The 10,947-nt window shown below is 32.0% G+C and overlaps 1 pseudogene; it reads left to right on the forward strand.

Moving 5' to 3' along the window:
* Positions 1-10,027: 10,027 nt before the first annotated feature.
* LOC120891243 (small nucleolar RNA U3) lies at positions 10,028-10,107 on the forward strand (annotated as a pseudogene).
* The last annotated feature ends 840 nt before the right edge of the window (positions 10,108-10,947 follow it).

Consider the following 10,947-nt stretch of genomic DNA (forward strand, 5'->3'; position numbering starts at 1 on the left):
AATAGCAAAACAAGAAGGCAGTCAATCAAATGGAAAAAATACATATAAATCATGCATATGATAAAAGATTAATATCCATAATGTACAAGAAACTCATACAAAGAATAAGTAAAAATACAACCAGATTAAAAATAGGCAAAAGACCTTAATAGACATTTATCCAGAGAGGATACATGTAGTATAGGAAAAGGTGCTTGACTTCATTAATCATCAGGAAAATGACTATCAAAATCACAATGAAGTATCATCTGACATCTGATATGGAGACATTTCCAATGGTTATTATCAAAATGGGAAAAGATAAGTTTTTGAACAGATACGGAGAAAAGTGAAATCTTGTACACTGTTCATAAGAATGTAAGTTTTTGCATCCATTTTAGAAAATTCCTCAAGAAAATAAAAACAGAATCACTATACAATTCAACAATCCCACTTCTAGGCATAGATATGTCAAAAATGAAATGATAATTTCAAGGAAATAAATGCAGTTTTACATTCATTCAGCATTATTCATAGTAGCTAAGATATAAACAACAAAATGTCCATTGATGGATAAATAAATGAAGAAATTGTGGCATATACACATAAAGAATATTATTCTGCTTTAAAATGAAAGGAAATCCAACATTTGAAACGTCAGGGATAGACCTAGAGGGCATTATGTTAAGTGAAATAAGCCAGATAAAGAAAGAAAAATACTATATTATCTCACTTATGTGTGGAACTTAAAATAGTGAAACTCATATTAATGGTTAAATGGTCTAAAGTTTCACTTACATATGATAAATTAGTTCTGGAGATCTATATTGCATAATGATTGCCCAAAACAATACTGTACTGTATATATAAAATTGCTAAGAAAAGAAATCTTATGTTAACTTTTCTCAATATAAAAAAATAAAATTTAGAAATTAATAAAAAGGGGTTAGGTGAAAACTTTTGGAGATGAGATGTTTAAGTTCTTGATGGTGCAGATAATTTCACTGGTAAGTGCTTAGCCTCTTAATTCATAGGGGTACCTATATAAAATAGTGCAGCTTTTTATATGCCTACCATCACTCAACAAGATAATCTGAAAGAAATACAATTGAGTTACTTTATTATTTTTAGCAGATCAGACTTTAGAACAAGGGAAATTATCAAAGATGGATGTTAAGCATTACATAATTAAATGTGGTCATTTCTCCAACAAGAAATATCCATCATTAATGTTTATGCACCCAACAATGGACTGCCAAAATACATGAGGCAAAAACTAAGATAAATGTAATAAGAAACAATTGAATCCACTATTATACTTGGAGTCTTCAACACTCCTCTGTCAAAAATTGGCAGATTCATCAGGCAAAAAAATAATTGGGGACATAAGTGAACTCAAATACAACAGCAATCCATTAATCAATATAATCAAATAATTTACATGACTTCATCCAACAATTTTTGAACTCTTTATTTTGTCTCAGCCTAATATAAATTCAAGAGGAGATATTAATATAGATTTTTTGGACAGCAAAAGGATACTAAAGAAATATTATGGAACAATTTCATGAATACAAGTTTGATAATTTAGATGAAATGGAGAGATTTCCTGAAAGATACTAACTCCAAAATTTCACACAAAAGATACACATAATCTGGATAGGTCTAGATATACAGCAATTGAATAAATAATCAATACAATAATTAATAATATTTATAATTAATATTAGTATATAAATCAAGTTATAGGAATTAGAAAAAAGATTTAACTCAAGATACAAAAAATGATTGTTTAAGTAATGAGACTACTGCACAAAACTCTTATTTAACTTTAATTGTCAGAGTCCAGGGGAAAATCAGATGGCATACTCAGGATTTAACTGAAACAAGTTTAATGAAAAGACTCTCTATATACATAAAAGCAGGGTGAAGGAAATCAACATAGAATATTAAAGTACTCAGGAGCAAGCCAAAGAGTTGGTTTCAATATGAGGTGTCCCCCCAAAAAGCTCATGTCTGAGACAATGAAAGAAAAATTTAGAGGTGAAATGATTGAACTTAATCAGTACATTAATCCACTGATAGGGATTAATTGTAGGCAGGTAGGGTGTAGCTGAAGGTGATAGGTCATTGGGACACAACTTTGGAGTTTTTATTTTGTCCACTGTCAGGTGAACTTTCTGTAAGCTTCTTTGTGCCATGTCCCCAGCTGCTTTCCTCAACCATGCCCTTCTGCCATGATGTTCTGTCTCACCTCTGGACCCCAAAGGATGGCATATGTCATCTATGGACTAAGACCTTCGAAAACATGAGCCCCTCCGAAAACTTTTTCAACCACTAACTGTTCTTGTTAGGTCTTTTGGTCACAGCAGTATAAAAGTTGACAAAAAAAAAAAAAAGAATGAAACTATTACCACATTTAAGATGAAGAATGTTGCTATTTTTCTAGGGTTGGTCCTGGACTTTTTTCACCTCAATACTGGAATTCTCTTATAAAATTTGAATTTAAGTGAGTTGAGGTGGTTCTTTATGTTCCACTTGAAAAAAAAAAAAAGAAGAAGAAAGAAAAAGGAGGCCAGGTATGTTGGCACTTGCCTGGAATCCCAGCTACTCAGGAGGCAGAGACAAGAGGATCACAAGTTCAAAGCCAGCTTGAACAACATAGCAAGGCTCTAAGCAAGATCCTGTCTCAAAATTAAAAAAATAAATAAATAAAAAGGGCTCAGTGATTAAGCATCCCTGGATTCAATCCCCAGTCCAAAAAAAAAAAAAAAGAAAGAAAGAAAAAGAAAAATAGTACATCTCATCGTTCCCTCTGATATTTGAAGATGCAAGTTAGCAAGAGGCTTTTATTCAGCCATCAACTGATGATCTGTAAGGTATAATGCCAGTAAAGATATGTAAAAATAGCAATTATGTTTTGAATATTTAATATGACATATACTTTACATGCATTATTTAACTTAATCAAATTAAAACCATACAAGATAGAATACTTAATTAAAGCCACATAAAGTAGAATTCCATTTTGTAGTTTAGAAAACTGTGCCAAAGTCACACAGCTAGTAACTCAAAGGCCTGGGATTTGGACTTAAATAGTTTGACACCCACATCTGGTGTCTGTGGTTTACATTCTACAAAAATGAGTGTTCCATGTTCTATTGATGTACGGTATGGTTTTCCTTCCTATCTAAACACATAAGTGACAGGAGTTCTAGAAAAATAATTCTGAGAAGTAACAACATGAGAAGGAATATATAAGAACAATGGAAGACTTGATTTTTCCTACTTCATATTCTTTGGAAAGTGCATGGAAACTAAATCTAATCTAACAGAAGTCCAGGAGAAGCCCTCTTGCCTTTCTTTGAACTATGAAACCTAGGCCTTGATCATTCAGGGTAATGTAAAAATGGTGTTAGGACCCTTCAGTGAAGAAAAGTCAAGAGTGGAAAATAGAGGAATTAGGGTAGTAGAGAAATAGAGGACTCTCTGCCCTCATCAGAGGATTTTTCATTGTTTCCCAGAGATTTTTTTTCCCAAAGGACTTCTTCAAAATGCTATCCAAGGGACAGAATACAAATTTTATATTACCCAGAGTCTTTGAGAAAAATCCATTTTTCTGGAAATTTTTGAACATAAATAAAAATAAAATAATACACTTTAACACACATAGAGCCATGACCCAACTTTAATTCTTATTAATTCATGACCAATCCTTGTTTATCTGTATGCCCATCCCCACCATTTTAAAGGACACACTCTCTCAAATAGTTCATGAACATTTATTTATAAACAACAAAGATTTTAGTGGTTTGTGGTGGCACATACCTATAATCCCAGTAATTTGGTAGGCTGTTCCAGGAGAATCACAAGTTCAAAGCCAGCCTTAGCAACTTAGCCAGGCCTTAAGCAACTTAGCGAGAACCTGTCTCAAAATAAAAAGGAAAAATAAAAAGAGGTAAGTATATGGCTCAGTGGTTAAGCACCCAAGGGCTTAATCCCCAGTATCAAAACATAAATTAAAAAATAATAATTTATGTTAAAAGAACACAATAGAACTATACAACTAAAAATGACCCTCAATATTACTTGATAATATTAGATATTCAGTATTCAAATTTCTTAATTTCCTTAGTTTTTAAGTTTGTGTTAAAATATGCATAACAATATTTTAACCATTTTATTCTCATTAATTCAGTAAATCTAAATACATTCACAACTTGCACAACCACTATTTCCAGAATATTTTCATCATCCACAACAAAAGACTCATGTGTAATCATTAAACAATAGCTTTGCATTCTTCCACTGTAACAACTTATGGTAACTATGAGCTTACTTTCTATTCTTATGAATTTGCTTATTATAGGTACCTCTTATAGTCATACAATATTTGTTCTTTTGTATATGGCTTATTTCACTTGGCAAAATATTTTCAAAGTTCATTCATGTTGAAGTATGAATCAGAATTTCATTCTTTTCAAGGCTGAATAATATTTCATTATATGACAGTATCTATTGTATGCATATAATATTATATACCTATTCATATGTTAATGAATATATAGGTTGAATAATGATTGGGTTATTGTGAAACTACTATGAACATTGGCCAACATGTATCTTCTTGAGTTTCTGCTTTCAATTCTTCTGAGAATATATATACCTAGAAATAGAATTGTGGATAATATAGTAACTCTATGTTTAACTTTTTAACTGAACACCACCACTAATGCAAAAGAACTCCAATTTATCCAAATTCTCACCAATAATAGTTAATTTTCAACATTCTAATGTGTGTGAAATGGCATCTTGTTGTTTTATTTTGCAATTTTCTAATAGCTAATGATGTGATGTGCTTATTGATAATTTGTATACCTTCTTAGGAAAAAGATTTCTTCAAGATCTTTGCCAATTTTTGGATTGGGTTGGTTTGCATGGTTTTTTTTTTTTTTTTGGCTGTTATTGTTGTTGTTTGAGTTGTAATAGTTTAATATTTATTTATATATTCTGGGATAATTAATGATCTAATAAGATATATAATTTTCTGTTGGGAATTGCCACATAGGAGCTGAGCACATCCAAGCTTTGATAGATGGAAATGTGGAGACTGGCTTTCCTCACTGGGAAGCAGGTAGCTCCCCATCTCCCCTCAGCAAGGAGCAAAGCTTTGGGAGTGGGTGTTACATAATCGGAGTGGGCTGCTCCTTGTAAGATTACCCCTCTGTCTTATATGGATGGAATGTTCTTTTGAACAGTCTCCCCCAACAAAACTAGGGTTGGAAGTGTGCTCTCTCTCTTTCCAGTGGACTCTTAAGGTCACAGAGCCGTCCTGGATTTTGGAAAGGTACTTCTGTGTGCTTTCGTGCTTTCTTCACCATTTTCTTAATTGAAGTAGTTAGATTTTCTTATTGAAGTAGTTAGATTTTGTGAACTCAGCATAGATTGCCAGCTAGGATAGATGGAGATAATTTCCAAATATTTTCTCTCATTCTGTGGACTTCAGTCAAAGGGTAGTAGTGTCTTTTAAGTTTTTAATTTGAATAAAATCCAGTTTATCTCATTTCTTCTGTTGCCTGTGTATTGACTGCCAAATCTAATGTCATGAGGATTTTTTCTGTTTACTTATCCAAATGTAACTTAGTTTGCTAGTATTTATTAGTATTTTGCATTAATATTCATAATAGCTATTTTTTCTTGTGATGTTGTTGCCTAGTTGTTTTCACAGTAATAATTGCCTTGTAGAATTAGTTGATAAGTTTTTCCCTCTCTTCAAATTTGTGAAGAAGTTTGGGTATTAATTCTATTTAAAATGTGTGCTAGAATTTTCCAGTGAGATAATCTAGTCTTGGACTTTCAATCTTGTGAAACTTTTGATCAATTTCATTCCTTGTTACAGCCTTATTTATACTATCTTAATCTCTCCTTATAACATATTTTATAGAATATATATTTCTAGAAATTGATCCTTTCATCTACATTGTCCAGTTTGTTGGCAAAGAAATTTGACAGTATTCTTTTCTGGTCTTCTTTATTTGAAATCAATAATAATGTCCTCATTTTCACTTTAAACTTCAGAAACTTGAGTGTCCTCCCCTCCACACACACTTTTTAAGCAATTTAGTCAGGATGGTGAGAATTACAAGTTCAAGGCCATGCTGGGCAATGTAGTGAGACCTTGTCTTCAAAAAATAAAAAGGGCCAGAAATATATCACAATGGTAAATTACCCCTGGATTTAGTCATTCATATTGCAGTAAAATAATAATAATATTAAAAGCCAATTTATTTAGAATAACTTTTTTGACTTTTATTTTGATATTTCTAGGTAATTAATTTTTGGTTTTATTGATTTTCTTCTTTCTATTGCTTAATAATCTCTGCTCTATTTTTTATTACTCCTTTGTTTTGATAACTGGATTGTTTGTCTAAGTTTTAAGATACAAAGTTATGTTATCAATTTTTATACCTTTTTTTGTTTTTAAATGCAATCATTAAGGCAGTATATTTTGTGTTTGCCACTGATTTGCCCCATTCCATTAATTTTAGTCTTCGGTTTTCATTTTAACTTGGCGCAGATATTTCTAATTTTCTTTGCAATTTCTTCTTTTATCCACTTGTAGTTTAAGTGTGTGTTGTTTAATATCTACATATTTGTTATTTTTTGATATACTTTCTGTTGATTTCTAGTTTCATTCTATTGTAATTGGAAAATATACTTTGTGTGATTTCAATCTTTTATAATTTATTAAGAGCTATTTTGAGGTCTAACATATAATCTATCCTATAGAATGTTGAATGTGTACTTCAGGAAAATATATATTCTGCTATTGTTGAGTGGAGTGTTCTGCATATGTCTCTTAGGTTTAATTGGTTTACAAATTGATTAGATCTTCTATTTCCTTATTAAGTGTATTAGTCAGCCATTTGTGACTGTGCCCAAAATGCCTGGCAATAAGTCAAAGGAGGAAAGATTTATTTTGGCTGATGGTTTCAGAGTTTTCAGTATATAGTCAGCTGGCTCCATTGCTATAGTCCTGTGGTAAGATAGAGTATCATGGAAGAGAGCATATGGTGGAGCAGAGATGCTCATCTCATAGTTGTCAGGAAGCAGAGAGAGAAAATGTGCCACGGACAAGAAATACCTTCCAGGCCATTTTCCCAGTGACCTACTTCCTTCATCCACACACCACTGCCTGTTTTTTCCACTACTGCTCGGTAGCTAATTCAGCTATCAATGGATTAATCCACTGATATTAAAGCTCTCGGGCTGGGGATGTGGCTCAAGCGGTAGCATGCTCGCCTGGCATGCGTGCGGCCCGGGTTCGATCCTCAGCACCACATACCAACAAAGATGTTGTGTCCGCCAAAAAAGACTGAAAAATAAATATTAAAAATTCATTCTCTCTCTCTCTCTCTCTCTCTCTCTCTCTCTCTCCCTCCTCTCTCACTCTCTCTTTAAAAAAAAAAAAAAAAGCTCTCATGATTAAGTCATTTGTAGCCCATCTCTAAACATCATTGCATTGAGGAGACCAAGACTTTAACATATGAGTCTTTGAGGACAGTTCATATCCAAAACATAGCACTGATGATATATTTGTTCTATCCATTATTGAAAGTGGGGTATTGAAATCTCCAACTATTTATACACAGTATTCTTCCCTTCGATTCTGTCAATATTTTTATCATATGCTTGGGTCTCTGTTCTTTGGTATTTATTTATCACTTTATACTTTTTTGAAGAACCAAACTTTTAATTAATATATAATATATTTTATTGCTCTCTTAAGATTATATAATTTAAAGTTTATTTTGTCTGATATCAGTATGGCCACTGTGACTCTCTTTTGGTTACTATATTCTGGAATATAGATTTTTTCATGCTTTCAGTTTCAATTGACTTAAGTGCCTACATCTAAAGTGTATTGTAGATAATACATAGTCAGATCAAGCTAAGTAATCCATAATTTTCTAACACATATTAATTGTACACATTAATGGAATTCATTGTAATATTCTCATACATGCATAGAGTGTTCACTGATCAAATCAATGTTTCTTTTTTTCACATCCCCTTCCAACATTCCCAATCTCAATTAGAGATTATTCTACTTTCACCTTATGAGAAATAACATGTAGTGCTTATTAGTACTTAGTCTATCCACATTTCATTTATTTCACTTAACATAATGTGCTCCACTCATTTTGTTGCAAATGACAGGATTTCATTATTTATAGCTAAACAATACTCCATTTAATAAATATCCATTTTATTTTTTCTGGTACTGGTAATTGAACCCAGGGATGCTCTACCACTAAGTTACATTCCCAGCCTTTATTATTTTTGTTTTGAGGCAGGGTCTCCCTAAATTGCCTAAGCTTGCCCCAGATTAGTGAACTTCCTGCTTCAGCCTTCCATGTCACTGAATTTACAAGCATGTGCAACCACACTCAGATATATATCCATTTTCTTTGTCCATTACTCTGTTGACAGACACCTAGGCTGATTCCATATCTTGGCTGTTGTGAGAAATGCCAAAGTAAATATAGACATGCAGGTATCTCTTTGGTATAAAGATTTAATTTTATTTGGTTATATGCCCAGAAGTTAGATAATTTGATCATATGGTAGATCTATTTTTAGTTTTCTGAGGAAAATCTATATAATTCTCCAGAATGGCCATATTAATTTATATCCTCATCAATGGTGTGTAAGAGTTCCTTTATCTCTATATCCTCAACAATGTTTGTTACTTTTTTGTTTTTATGAAACTAGCTGTTCAGACTATGGTGAGATGATATCTCACTGTAGTTTGATTTGCATATCCTTCATAGCTAATGCTACTGAACATTTTTTTTCATATACTTTTGGGGTATTTATATTTTGAGGTGCTATTCAGACAAATTTTGCTTATTTTTAAACTGGACTACTGAGTTTTATGCTTAGAATTTTGAGTTTCTATTATATTCTGATTACCAACCCTTTGTCAAATGAATAAAAATTATGTGACCAAATATTTTTCCCATTCTGAGGGTACGTCCTTCATTCCGATGTTTTAACACCTTGTTGTACAGGAGCTTTTTCATTTCATATAATTCCATTTATTAATTTTTGCTTTTTATTATTTGCTTTTGGAGCTCAATCTAGAAAATCACTGCTTATTCCAATATTTTTATTTTCCCCATGTTTTCTTCTGATAATTTGAGGTCTTACATTTAGATATTTAAACAAAATTGAGTTCAATTTATGCAAGGTGAGAAATAGAGATCAACTTTCAGTCTTCTACATGAGGATATACAGTTTTCCCCACACCATTCATTGAAGTGGCTGTCCTTTCTCCAGTAATTTCTTTTTTTTTTTTTTTGGTGTCTTTATCAAAAATAAGTTGGCTGTACATGTATGAGCTCATTTCTGGCATCTTTACTCTCTTTCATTGGTCTTTATATTGGTTCTTTTTATGCCAATACCATCCTGTTTTGATTACTATGGCTATGTAGAATGTCTTGAAATCAGGTATTGTGAAGCAATGATATTTGTTCTTTTTGTTCAAGATTGGCTTCACTGTTTGATGTCTTTCATGATTTCATATGAGTTTTCTGATTTTTTTCTAGTTCTGTGAAGAATGCCATTATTGGTGAATTGAACCTGCAGATCTCTTCAGGTAGTATGGATATTTTAACAATTTTATGCTTTTAATCCATGAACATGGAATATCTTTCCATATTTTTTGTCTTCTTCATTTTCTTTCACCACTGTTTTGTAATTTTCATTGGTTTTGTTCACTTCCTTTGTTTATTCCTAGGTATTTTATTTTTGGTAGCTTTTATGATTTCTTTATCAGAAAATTTATTTATTCATTTTACTAAAGACTAAAAGTTCCCATAGTCTTTTGGTAGCATTATTAGCTTTTTTTTTATTATTTATTTTTTATTTTTTATTTTTTTTTATTGTTGGTCGTTCAAAACATTACACAGTTCTTAATACATCATCTTTCACAGTTTGATTCAAGTGGGTTATGAACTCCCAACTTTACCCCGTATACAAATTGCTGACTATACTTTCAGGGATCATTTCTATAGTATGTTATTAGCTTTTTCTATATGTAGAATCACTTTATTTGCAAGCGGGGATAATGTAACTTCCTTCTTTAGTATTTATATGCCTTTTAGTTATTTTTTCTGACCAATTGCTCGGGCTAGAACTTCTAGTACTATGTTGAAGGAAAGTGGACACCCTTGTGCTGTTTCTCATAATAGAAGAATGGTTTTCATATTTTCCTCATTTAGTATGTTATTGGCTTTGAGTTTTTCATTTACAGTCTTTATTGAATATTGAATATCATATTGAAGAATATCATATTGAAATGATATTCTATATGTAATTTTTCAGGAATTTTCATGAAGAAATACTCAATTTTATCAAATCCTTTTTCTGTATATATTGAGACGATCATGTCATGTCATTTTTATCCTTCATTGTGTTGAAGGACTGTATTATGCTTGCTGATTTGCATATGTTGAAACATCCTTCCATACCTGAGATAAAGCCCACTTGATCATTGTGAATGATTTTTTTTTTTTTTTTTGGTACTGGGGATTGAACTCCGGGGTACTTGACCACTGAGCCATATCCCCAGCCCTATTTAGTATTTTTTATTTAGAGACAGGGTATCACTGAGTTGCTTAGCACCTCCCTGTTGCTGAGGCTGGCTTTGAATTTGCAATCCTCCTGTCTCAGCCTCCCTAGCTGCTGGGATTACAGGCATGCACCACCTTGCTGAATGATCTTTTTGATATACTGTTGACTTCAATTTGCTAGTATTTTATTGATAATTTTTGCATCTCTGTACATCCAAGATGTTGGTCTATAGTTTTTTTTTCTTCCTTTCTTTTTATTTAGTTATTCATTTTTGTTGTGACCTTTCTTCTTCACATTCTTTGGAATATTTTTAGAAGAATTAGCATTAGC

This window comes from Ictidomys tridecemlineatus, chromosome X (genome assembly GCF_052094955.1).
Source record: "Ictidomys tridecemlineatus isolate mIctTri1 chromosome X, mIctTri1.hap1, whole genome shotgun sequence".
NCBI classification, from domain to species: Eukaryota; Metazoa; Chordata; class Mammalia; order Rodentia; family Sciuridae; genus Ictidomys; species Ictidomys tridecemlineatus.